The sequence below is a fragment of the Bos mutus genome, chromosome 24, assembly GCF_027580195.1.
Source record: "Bos mutus isolate GX-2022 chromosome 24, NWIPB_WYAK_1.1, whole genome shotgun sequence".
NCBI classification, from domain to species: Eukaryota; Metazoa; Chordata; class Mammalia; order Artiodactyla; family Bovidae; genus Bos; species Bos mutus.
Window position 1 is genome coordinate 13142002 of NC_091640.1, and position 12107 is coordinate 13154108.

Below are 12107 nucleotides of genomic sequence, written 5' to 3' on the forward strand. Positions count from 1 at the left end.
TTGCAGCCATAAAATTCAAAGACGTTTACTCCTTGGAAGGAAAGTTATGACCAACCTAGATAGCATATTCAAAAGCAGAGACATTACTTTGCCAACAAACGTCCGTTTAGTCAAGGCTCTGATTTTTCCAGTTGTCATATATGGATGTGAGTGTTGGACTGTGAAGAACGCTGAGGGCTGAAGAATTGATGCTTTTGAACTCTGGTGTTGGAGAAGACTCTTGCGAGTCCCGTGGACTGCAAGGAGATCCAACCAGTCCATTCTGAAGGAGATCAGCCTTGGGATTTCTTTGGAAGGACTGATGCTAAAGCTGAAACTCCAGTACTTTGGCCACCTCATGCGAAGAGTTGACTCATTGGAAAAGACTCTGATGCTGGGAGAGATTAGGGGCAGGAGGAAAAGGAGATGACAGAGGATGAGATGGCTGGATGGTATCACTGACTTGATGGATACGAGTCTGAGTGAACTGTGGAAGTTGGTGATGGACAGGGAGGCCTGGCGTGCTGCGTTTCATGAGGTCGCAAAGAGTCAGACACGACTGAGTGACTGAACTAAACTGAACTGATGCATTGTAGGCTGTTTAGTATCATCCTTGGCCTCTAGCCAGTAGGTGTCAATATTACTTCCTCTTATTCCTTCCTCTCACCCCTAAATCTTCACAACCATAAATGCCTCCAGACATTGTGAAATGTCCCCTGAGTGCAAAACCATCCCTTATTGACAACCATTGCTTAAAAGAAATAATTGCAGTCTTATTTCTCACATTTTCACAGAATGGATGGTCTACTTCATCAAAGTACTGTAACCTACTTTCACTCATATCAGATCAGATCAGATCAGTCGCTCAGTCGTGTCCGACTCTTTGCGACCCCATGAATCGCAGCACGCCAGGCCTGCCTGTCCATCACCAACTCCCGGAGTTCACTCAGACTCACATCCATCGAGTCAGTGATGCCATCCAGCCATCTCATCCTCTGTCGTCCCCTTCTCCTCCTGCCCCCAATCCCTCCCAGCATCACAGTCTTTTCCAATGAGTCAACTCTTTGCATGAGGTGGCCAAAGTACTGGAGTTTCAGCTTTAGCATCATTTCCTCCAAAGAAATCCCAGATATATATCCACCTTATACCATCTTTAAGCCATTGTTTAAGGTAGGATTTTTTGTTTCTTCTTTAATTTCCTTATTCTATTAATTTCTTCAAGTCTTATCCACACTATAGAGCCTGATTTTGATTCTCAGCAGTTAGATGAGGCTTTCTCATTAGTCAGGGTCCTAGCAAGAAGCAGATGACATCTCAGATAGAAATAAAATATGTATGTACAAAAGTAGGCAAAGTGTAGGCAAGGAAAAAAAGGGATAATGTAGTATCCCACAGTTGATAAGATGCTAAGGCCTGACAAGGCAAACCAAAGTGAATTCTTAGAAAGGAAGCTAGAGAAAGAAGCTGTTTGATGTCATTCTTCTTCACATCAATTCCTTTTATAATTCCCCATTGGATGAGCCATACAGAAAATTATAGAATAAGAAAAACTATTAATGTATCCCAATGGGTCAAACTGTTGGGGTAGACGATCAGAGTGGAGAAGGATTAAGTGAAGCTGGTAAAACAAAATGCAGTTAATTCAGCCCACTTATTCTTTGTACTTTTGTAAGCAAAACACAATTGCCCCAGGCATTTATAACACATACAATTTGTATTATTTCTGTGAAATTAACTTGCATGGCACATAAGAGTGCTTCCTTGATTGTCTTGATTTTTTTATTTTTTGAAACAAATCCTGTTTACCTGCTAGCATACCAATAAGAGTGAATCTAAAATCTTTAAAAGCATGTACTGTGTGCTGATTGTAGTGTATTCTCTTGGATATATTTACTTACTAGAGACAAGTTTTTTTAAAACTATTTATAATATTTTGTTACTGTTTAAAAATTTTGATTTTCAGGTGGAAAGAGTGAGAAGTACAAGGATCTCATGCTTGCTGTCTTCTAATTTTGAACCAGCTTCTCTAAGCAAATTACTCTTTCCTTATTCTTATATCTTATTTATATCTCAACCCCACTGAAATTAACCCACCACCTTCATGCACTGAATTTGGTTTGAGATATAGATAAGAATAATGGTGTGATCACTCACCTAGAGCCAGACATCCTGGAATGTGAAGTCAAGTGGGCCTTAGAAAGCATCACTATGAACAAAGCTAGTGGAGGTAATGGAATTCCCATTGAGCAATTTCAAATCCTGAGAGATGATGCTGTGAAAGTGCTGTACTCAATATGCCAGCAATTTAGGAAAACTCAAAAGTAGCCATAGGACTGGAAAAGGTCAGTTTTCATTCCAATCCCAAAGAAAGGCAATGCCAAAGAATGCTCAAACTACCACACAATTGCACTCACACGCTAGTAAAGTAATGCTCAAAATTCTCCAAGCCAGGCTTCAGCAGTACGTGAACCGTGAACTTCCAGATGTTCAAGCTGGTTTTAAAAAAGGCAGAGGAACCAGAGATCAAATTGCCAACATCTGCTAGATCATCGAAAAAGCAAAAGAGTTCCAGAAAAACAACTATTTCTGCTTTATTGACTATGCCAAAGCCTTTGACTATGTGGATCACAATAAACTGTGAAAAATTCTGAAAAGAGATGGGAATACCAGACCACATGACCTGCCTTTTGAGAAATCTGTATGCAGGTCAGCAAGCAACAGTTAGAACTGGACATGGAACAACAGACTGGTTCCAAATAGGAAAAGGAGTACATCAAAGCTGTATAGTGTCACCCTGCTTATTTAACTTATATGCAGAGTACATCATGAGAAACTCTGGACTGGGAGAAACACAAGCTGGAATCAAGATTACCGGGAGAAATATCAATAAGCTCAGATATGCAGATGACACCACCCTTATGGCAGAAAGTGAAGAGGAACTAAAAAGCCTCTTGATGAAAGTGAAAGAGGAGAGTGAAAAAGTTGGCTTAAAGCTCAACATTCAGAAAACAAAGATCATGGCATCTGGTCCCATTATTTCATGGGGAATAGATGGGGAAACAGTGGAAACAGTGTCAGACTTTATTTTTTGGGGCTCCAAAATCACTGCAGATGGTGATTGCAGCCAGGAAATTAAAAGATGCTTACTCCTTGGAAGGAAAGTTATGACCAACCTAGATAGCATATTGAAAAGCAGAGATATTACCTTTCCAACAAATATCCATCTAGTCAAGGCTATGGTTTTTCCAGTGGTCATGTATGGCTATGAGAATTGGACTGTGAAGAAAGCTGAATGCCAAAGAATTGATGCTTTTGAACTATGGTGTTGAAGAAGACTCTTGAGAGTCCCTTGGACTGCAAAGAGATCCAACCAGTCCATTCTAGAGGAGATCAGTCCTGGGTGTTCATTGGAAGGACTGATGCTAAAGCTGAAACTCCAATACTTTGGCCACCTCATGGGAAGAGTTGACTCATTGGAAAAGACCCTGATGCTGGAGGGATTGGGAGCAGGAGTTGGAGGGGATGACAGAGGATGAGATGGCTGGATGGCATCACCAACTAGATGGAATTGAATTTGAATGAATTCCGGGAGTTGATGATGGACAGGGAGGCTTGGTGTGCTGGGATTCATGGGGTCGCAGAGTCGGACATGACTGAGCGACTGAACTGAACTGACTGATATATATGATATATATATATCAGTAAACAAGCTTTTTCCTTTTCTTTTCTGGACCCCTTTCATTATTTTATACTTTACCTAATTCTCTAATCATTTCTTCTTTCCCACATTGTCCCATAATCTTGATGAGCCTTATGAATGGAAACGTTCTCTAAATTCATTTCTCTTTTGCCATAAATATTCTTTGTAGGTAATGTTATATATTTATTTATTTCATTCCTACCTATACACTCTAATTTCTCAATCTGCTTTGTCAACCCATGTTATTTGATATTGCAGAGGCCCTCAAACTAATTTATTTTCCAAATTAAGCTGTTTTCTTTCTCAAAGTAGCATTTTCTTCTGTATGTATGTATGTGTGTGTGTGAAATGAGAACAATACTATTTACCTGAAAAATGTCAAAACCCGAAAACCTCAAAATAACATTCTAACCAATATTCTAGCCAGCTCACCTTTCTAATGTTCCACTGCTTGTGATTTATAAACCCAATTAATGTTTTAAGTAGCTTTTAAATCTGTTTAATATATCTCATCTTTCTTATAATATGCTATATATGAAACCTTGGGCATCTTTGCATTATCTAATGTCAGAATCTCTTGTCTTTTGTGTACTATAAATAAGAACTGGCTAAAGCCTCAGGGAAGGCAATGGCACCCCACTCCAGTACTCTTGCCTGGAGAATCCCATGGATGGAGGAGCCTGCTAGGCTGCAGTCCATGGGGTGGCTAGGAGTTGGACATGACTGAGCGACTTCAGTTTCACTTTTCACTTTCATGCATTGGAGAAGGAACTGGCAACCCATTCCAGTGTTCTTGCCTGGAGGATCCCAGGGATGGGGGAGCTTGGGCTGCCATCTATGGGGTCGCACAGAGTCAGACACGACTGAAGTGACTTAGCAGCAGCAGCAAAGCTTATCCTGTCCTGTCCTTTAGACCAGGTATTAGAAGTGATTTTCAGAATTCAACAATACTAGTAAGTTAGCCCAAAGCAGAAAGAAAATATCAAATAGCTCCAAGTTAGATCATAAAAAAGCCAATAGCTAAAAAGACACGATACAAAGTCCAAAGAGAAAAGAACAAAATGATAAACCAAGAAGAGAGCCAAGAGTCAAGAATAAGAAAGAGATGTATAAGATGAGAGGTAAATTATTAGTAGAATTGATATTAAAAATATTTAACAATGTGTATGGTTTTGGTACACACTCACCAGAAAGGGCAGAGAAGGCAATGGGAACCCACTCCAGTACTCTTGCCTGGAAAATCCCGTGGACAGAGGAGCCTGGTAGACTGCAGTCCATGGGGTCGCTAAGGGTCAGACATGACTAAGCAACTTCACTTTCACTTTTCACTTTCATCCATTGGAGAAGGAAATGGCAACCCACTCCAGTGTTCTTGCCTGGAGAATCCTAGGTATGGGTGGCCTGGTGGGCTGCCATCTACGGGGTCGCACAGAGTCAGACACGACTGAAGCGACTTAGCAGCAGCACCAGAAAGGGTGCTGGACATAGGGCAGGTAAGAACAATATCCTGAGAAGATGTTGGGTGACTTCCCAAGGAGGGACCAATATGAGTGGAATAGCAAGTGAAAAACTCTTTTGCAGCTCAAGGAAGTGGCTTTTTCCCACCTGGTATAAATTAATATAACTCAGTTATAATTTGACTAGATGTCAGACCTAGAAGAAACTGAAGGAAAAATGGGTAAAATAACAATGAAGTGACTGCACCTAGAGTGAACTCCCAGGTCCTTGCATTGTTATTATTGTTTAGTCACTAGGTCATGTCTGACTCTTTTTCATCCCCATAGGCTGTAGCCCACAAGCTCCTCCTCTAGGGGATTTTCTAGGCAAAAATACTGGAGTCGGTTGCCAGTTCCTTCTCCAGGGGATCTTGACACAGGAATCGAAGCTGTGGCTCCTGCCAAGTCTCTTGCATTGCAGGCAGATTCTTCACCACTGAGACACTGGTGAATTCCCAGGTGCCTGCATATGCTGTGCTTAATAAAAATTATATTTTCTAGAGCTATCCAGTTTCTTGGTATATGTACAAAACTCAATGATTTTTTTTCTCACTAATTGCATTAGTGGAATCTTCCACTTTTTCTCAACTTCCAATTTAAAGTTGGTTAACACTGCAGAGCCTTGAATTCTATAAGCATACGCTGCTTTCCTCTTATTTTGCTCCTTTGCTTATGCTATTCTTGCTTCCTGGAACATCTCACAAGTGCCAGCATGGAGAACTCCTACTTGTTCTTTAAAGAGTAAAGTGAAAAGTGAAAGTGCTAGTCACTCAGTCGTGTCTGACTCTTTGCTACCCCATGGACTATATAGCCTCTGTTCACAGAATTCTCCAGGGAAGAATACTGGAGTGGGTTGCCATTCCTTTCTCCAGGGGATCCTTCTGAGCCAGGGATTGAGCCTGGGTATCCTACATTGCAGGCAGACTTATATTGTCTGAGACACCAGGGAAGGTAAAGTTTCATCTAAACCTAGCAAGGCTTGTTTCACTCCTTCAAGAATCATTCTTCATTCATGAATGAATTTATGTCCCTTTTTTTCTTGAATAAAAATGAATAAATGAATGAATGAGCTTATGCCCCGTCATGCATTTTTTTGTAAAAGCATTCAGATTGTGCCATGGTGTTAAACTGCCTTGTTTCTGGCTCCTACATTTAGGCATTCAGTTTCTGTTGAGGGTCAGAATTTTGATGATACTTATTCATCTTAAAATCTCCAACTTTGTATATACCATCTGTTGGGGAGAAAGTTTTTTCTCATTTCATAGGTTCATCTGGCTAGTCTATGAATTAAATTGACATAAGACACATTAAAAGGAGAAAATTGAAAAAAAAATTAGTATCATGTGTACATGGAACTCAGAAAAACTTTAAGACTAAGAGATAGCATGAACAGAGTGAATTCATTTGTATTTGCAGAATATAATGCATAAAAATGTACATATACAGGTATATTATATATAAAATTATGTATAAAGATGTGTTTTATTTAAATATAAAAATACATAATAAAACTCCACTATGCTGAGACTACAACATCATAAAGACAATCAGGCTTACTTCAGAAGAAGAAAAACAACAGAACTATACTTAAAATAATAAGAATTTAATACAATAATCTTGGAAATAAACAATTCATGAATTGCAACATTTTCAATGTTTGACATAATACTTACATGGTATTCCAAATCTCTGATGATTTTAATGAAATGGAACTAAAGGGTTTTGTATCAAGTGTTAGAATATCAATTCAGGGATTGCAACATTTACACTGTTTTGTATAATTCTATTACTTGGTGAATACACAGTTGGTAACTCCATGATTTAGCTGCTACCAGTCCCTCTTCTGGAGAAGGCACTGGCACCCCACTCCAATACTCTTGCCTGGAAAATCCCATGGACCGAGGAGCCTGGTTGGCTGCAGTCCATGGGGGCTAAGAGTCAGACACGACTGAACGACTTCACTTTCAATTTTCACTTTCATGCATTGGAGAAGGAAATGGCAACCCACTCCAGTGTTCTTGCCTAGAGAATCTCAGGGACAGTGGGCTGTCATCTATGGGGTCGCACAGAGTAGGACACGACTGAAGTGACTTAGCAGCAGCAGCAGCAGCAATCCCTCTTCAGCTATGTAATTCATCGTATAATGCAGAAAGAGAAAAACTTGTTTCCATATGACTATCTCAGTTTAGTTCAGTTCAGTCGCTCAGTCATGTCCGACTCTTTGCGACCCCATGAATCACAGCACACCAGTCTTCCCTGTTTATCACCAAGTCCCAGAGTCCACCCAAACCTATATCCATTATGTTAGTGATATCATCCAACCATCTCATCCTCTGTCTTCCCCTTCTCCTCTTACCCTCAATCTTTCCCAGCATCAGGGTCTTTTCAAATGAGTCAGCTCTTTCCATCAGGTGGCCAAAGTATTGGAGTTTCAGCTTCAACTTCACTCCCTTCAATGAACACCCAGGAATAATCTACTTTAGGATGGACTGGTTGGATCTCCTTGCAGTCCAGTTCAGTTCAGTTCAGTTCAGTCGCTCAGTCGTGTCCGACTGTTTGCGACCCCAGGAATCACAGCACGCCAGTCCTCCCTGTCCATCACCAACTCCTGGAGTTCACTCAGACTCACATCCATTGGGTCAGTGATGCCATCCAGCCATCTCATCCTCTGTCGTCCCCTTCCCCTCCTGCCCCCAATCCCTCCCAGCATCAGAGTCTTTTCCAATGAGTCAACTCTTCGCATGAGGTGGCCAAAGAGTACTTTGGCAGTAGCAGTTTCAGCTTTAGCATCATTCCTTACAAAGAAATCCCAGAGTTGATCTTCAAAATGGACAGGTTGGATCTCCTAGCAGTCCAAGAGACTCTCAAGAGTCTTCTCCAACACCACAGTTCAAAAGCATCAATTCTTTGGCGCTCAGCCTTCTTCACAGTCCAACTCTCACATCCATACATGACCACAGGAAAAACCATAGCCTTCACTAGACGAACCTTTGTTGGCAAAGTAATGTCTCTGCTTTTCAATACTCTATCTAGGTTGGTCATAACTTTCCTTCCAAGGAGCAAGTGTCTTTTAATTTCATGGCTGCAATCAGCATCCACAGTGATTTTGGAGCCCAGAAAAATAAAGTCTGACACTGTTTCCACTGTTTCCCTATCTATTTCTCATGAAGTGATGGGACTGAATGCCATGATCTTAGTTTTCTGAATATTGAGCTTTAAGCCGACTTTTTCACTCACTTCTTCTACTTTCTTCAAGAGGCTCTTTAGTTCCTCTTCACTTTCTGCCATAAGAGTGGTTTCATCTGCATATCTGAGGATATTGATATTTCTCCCAGCAATCTTCATTCCAGCCTTTGCTTCCTGCAGCCCAGCGTTTCTTATGATGTACTCTGCATATAAGTTAAACAAGCAGGGTGACAATATACAGCCTTGATGTACTCCTTTTCCTATTTGGAACCAGTCTGTTGTTCCATGTCCAGATCTAACTGTTGCTTCCTGACCTGCATATAGGTTTCTCAAAAGGCAGGTCAGGTGGTCTGATATTCCCATCTTTTTCAGAATTTTCCATAGTTTATTGTGATCCACACAGTCAAAGGTTTTGGCATAGTCAATAAAGCAGAAATAGATGTTTTTCTAGAACTCTCTTGCTTTTTCAATGACCCAGCAGATGTTAGCAATTTGATCTCTGGTTCCTCTTCCTTTTCTAAAACCAGCTTGAACATCAGGAAGTCCACAGTTCATGTATTGCTGAAGCCTGGCTTGGAGAATTTTGAGCATTACTTTACTAGCGTGTGAGATGAGTGCAATTGTGCAGTAGTTTGAGTATTCTTTGGCATTTCCTTTCTTTGGGATTGGAATGAAAACTGACCTTTTCCAGTCCTGTGGCCACTGCTTAGTTTTCCAAATTTGCTGACATACTGAGTACAGCACTTTCACAGCATCATCTTTTAGAATTTGAAATAGTTCAACTGAAATTCCATCGCCTCTACTAGCTTTGTTCATAGTGATGCTTTTTAAGGCCCACCTGACTTCACATTGCAGGATGTCTGGCTCTAGGTGAGTGTGAGTGATCACACCTTCGTGATTATCTGAGTTGTTAAGATTTTTTTTTTTGTACTGTTCTTCTGTGTATTCTTGCCACCTCTTTTTAGTATCTTCTGCTCTGTTAGGTCCACACCATTTCTGTCCTTTATTGAGCCCTTCTTTGCATGAAATGTTCCCTTGGTATCTATAATTTTCTAGAAGAGATCTCTAGGCTTTCCCATTCTGTTGTTTTCCTCTATTTCTTTGCATTGATCCCTGAGGAAGGCTTTCTTATCTCTCCTTGCTATTCTTTGGAACTCTGCATTCAAATGGGTATATCTTTCCTTTTCTCTTTTACTTTTCACTTCTCTTCTTTTCATGGCTATTTGTAAGGCATCCTCAGACAGCCATTTTGCTACTTGCACTTCTTTTTCTTGGGGATGATCTTGCTCCCTGTCTCCTGTACAATGTCACGAACATCTGTCCACAGTTCATCAGGCACTCTGTATATCAGATCTAGTCCCTTAAATCTATTTCTCACTTCCACTGCATAGTCATAAGGGATTTGATTTAGGTCAAACCTGAATGGTCTAGTGGTTTTCCCATCTTTCTTCTATTTAAGTCTGAATTTGTTAATAAGAATTTCATGATCTGAACCACAGTCCACTCCCGGTCTTGTTTTTGCTGACTGTATAGAGCTTCTCCATCTTTGGCTGCAAAGAATATAATCAGTCTGATTTTGGTGTTGACCATCTGGTGAGATCCATGTGTAAAGTCTTCTCTTGTGTTGTTGGAAGAGGGTGTTTGCTATGACCAGTGCGTTCTCCTGGCAGAACTCTGTTAGCTTTTGCCCTGCTTCATTCTGTACTCCAAGGCCAAATTTGCCTGTTACGCCAGGTGTTTCTTGACTTCCTACTTTTGCATTGCAGCCCCTGTAATGAAAAGGACATCTTTTTTGGGTGTTAGTTCTAGCAGGTCTTGTAGGTCTTCATAGAACCATTCAACTTCAGCTTCTTCAGCATTACTGGCTGGGCCATAGACTTGGATTACCGTAATATTGAATGGTTTGCCTTGGAAATGAACCGAGATCACTCTGTAGTTTTTGAGATTGCATCCAAGTTCTGCACTTTGGACTCTTTTGTTGACTATAATGGCTACTCCATTTCTTCTATCTCACTTCTGCTCAAATATCTCACTTCTGCTCAAAAGCTGAGCTTCTTATCACCTCTGTTCTCCTTTGTAGCTTGTTTTTCTGAACAAATGATTTTTCTGATCTAAAAATTTTTATAGTATCAATATGGCTGGTCTGTCCTCAATTTGATACATTACTTCCATCACATTTAACACTTAAAATAGAAATGGAAAATGAAAACATAGTTTAAAGACTCAATATTCATAAGCTTTTGGTGATATCTATATATTTTATGACTTGATTTTGTTTTCCCACTCCAATTCTTCCCACACAGAATCACACTAATTGTTGATTTAATGCACTCTCTTTATGCTTTGACTATCATGTCTCTCCCAGATGGGGCTGCATGCTGTCCAGATGCTCCGTAATCTTACCTACCCAGATGTGATATTGACCACATCAACTCAGAATCTACTTTTCACTACAATTAGTGACATGTCTGCAGTGTTCTTTATTTACTCTTCATTGCCTGGTTGATGTTCCTTGCCATTCTCAGCTAAGTGAACATGATCTGTTACTGCTTAGAGCAATATCTCTAGGTTGAATCTAAACTTCAAGCTCAAATGTTAGATACCTGGACCTCCACAAAACAAACAAACAAACAAAAAAACCCTTAATGATTTGCTATCCATAGAGTTCACTTTTTTTCTACATATTTACAAATGTAAATGTCACCATTGTTTTTAGTCAATTCAGTCATGTTCACTTCTTTGAGATACCATGGACTGTATCCCACCAGGGTTTTCTTTCCATGGAATATTCCAGGCACGATTACTGGATTAGACTGCTATTTCACACTCCAGGAGATCTTCCAGAACTAAGAATCAAATCTGCATCCCCAAGTCTCCTGCATTGCAGGTGGATTCCTTACCACTGAGCCACTGGGAAGCCCATAAAATCCAGTATTTATTTAAAACTTAGTTGCATTCATGGAGAAAAATATTCATATTTTATAAGCTATATATTATACCTTTTAAGAGTGTATTTCTTTCATATGTGAATCTGGTCCTTAAATTTCTGAGACAAAAAAGGGTCACATTTCATACTTTTAAAATGTTTCTCACAGTGCCAAGTGTAATATGTAGTAAAAATAAGAAAGAGTATAATTACAAATTTTCTCATGGATCCAGTTTACCTGGTTTTGCACATTTTGAGCAATTCTTTTGATGGCAAATCCATTAATGTGAAGCCATTTCATTCTGGTTGTAAAGCTAACTCATATTTATATCATACCTTATTCTTTCAAAGAAATATTGTATATAGTATTTTATCCTAACAGTTGAGCATATTAAGCAGACATGGTTACTGTTATAATAAAAACTCATGAAATATCAAAATAACATGACTAACATTACTTTAATATTATGCACTCTAGCATCAACACACAGTTCATATTTAAATTAATATTTATGTCATATAATATTTAATAAATGTAAATAAGAAATTATATAAAATTTTCTATAGTAGTCATGATAATTATCATTTATTATAAATGACTACTTACTGAATTCTTTCTTTATATGTGCCTTCTACTAGGTACTTTATAAATCTTATAGTTTATTCTCACAACAGTCCTGAAAGATAGACATTATTATCATTATTTTATCTATGAGGAAATTTACATTGAGAACCTAGCTAATTTCAAGGCATACAATTATTATATGGCCAACCAAAATTTCAAGCCCAGATTTCTATTGTTCCATAGTTCCTTCCTTTT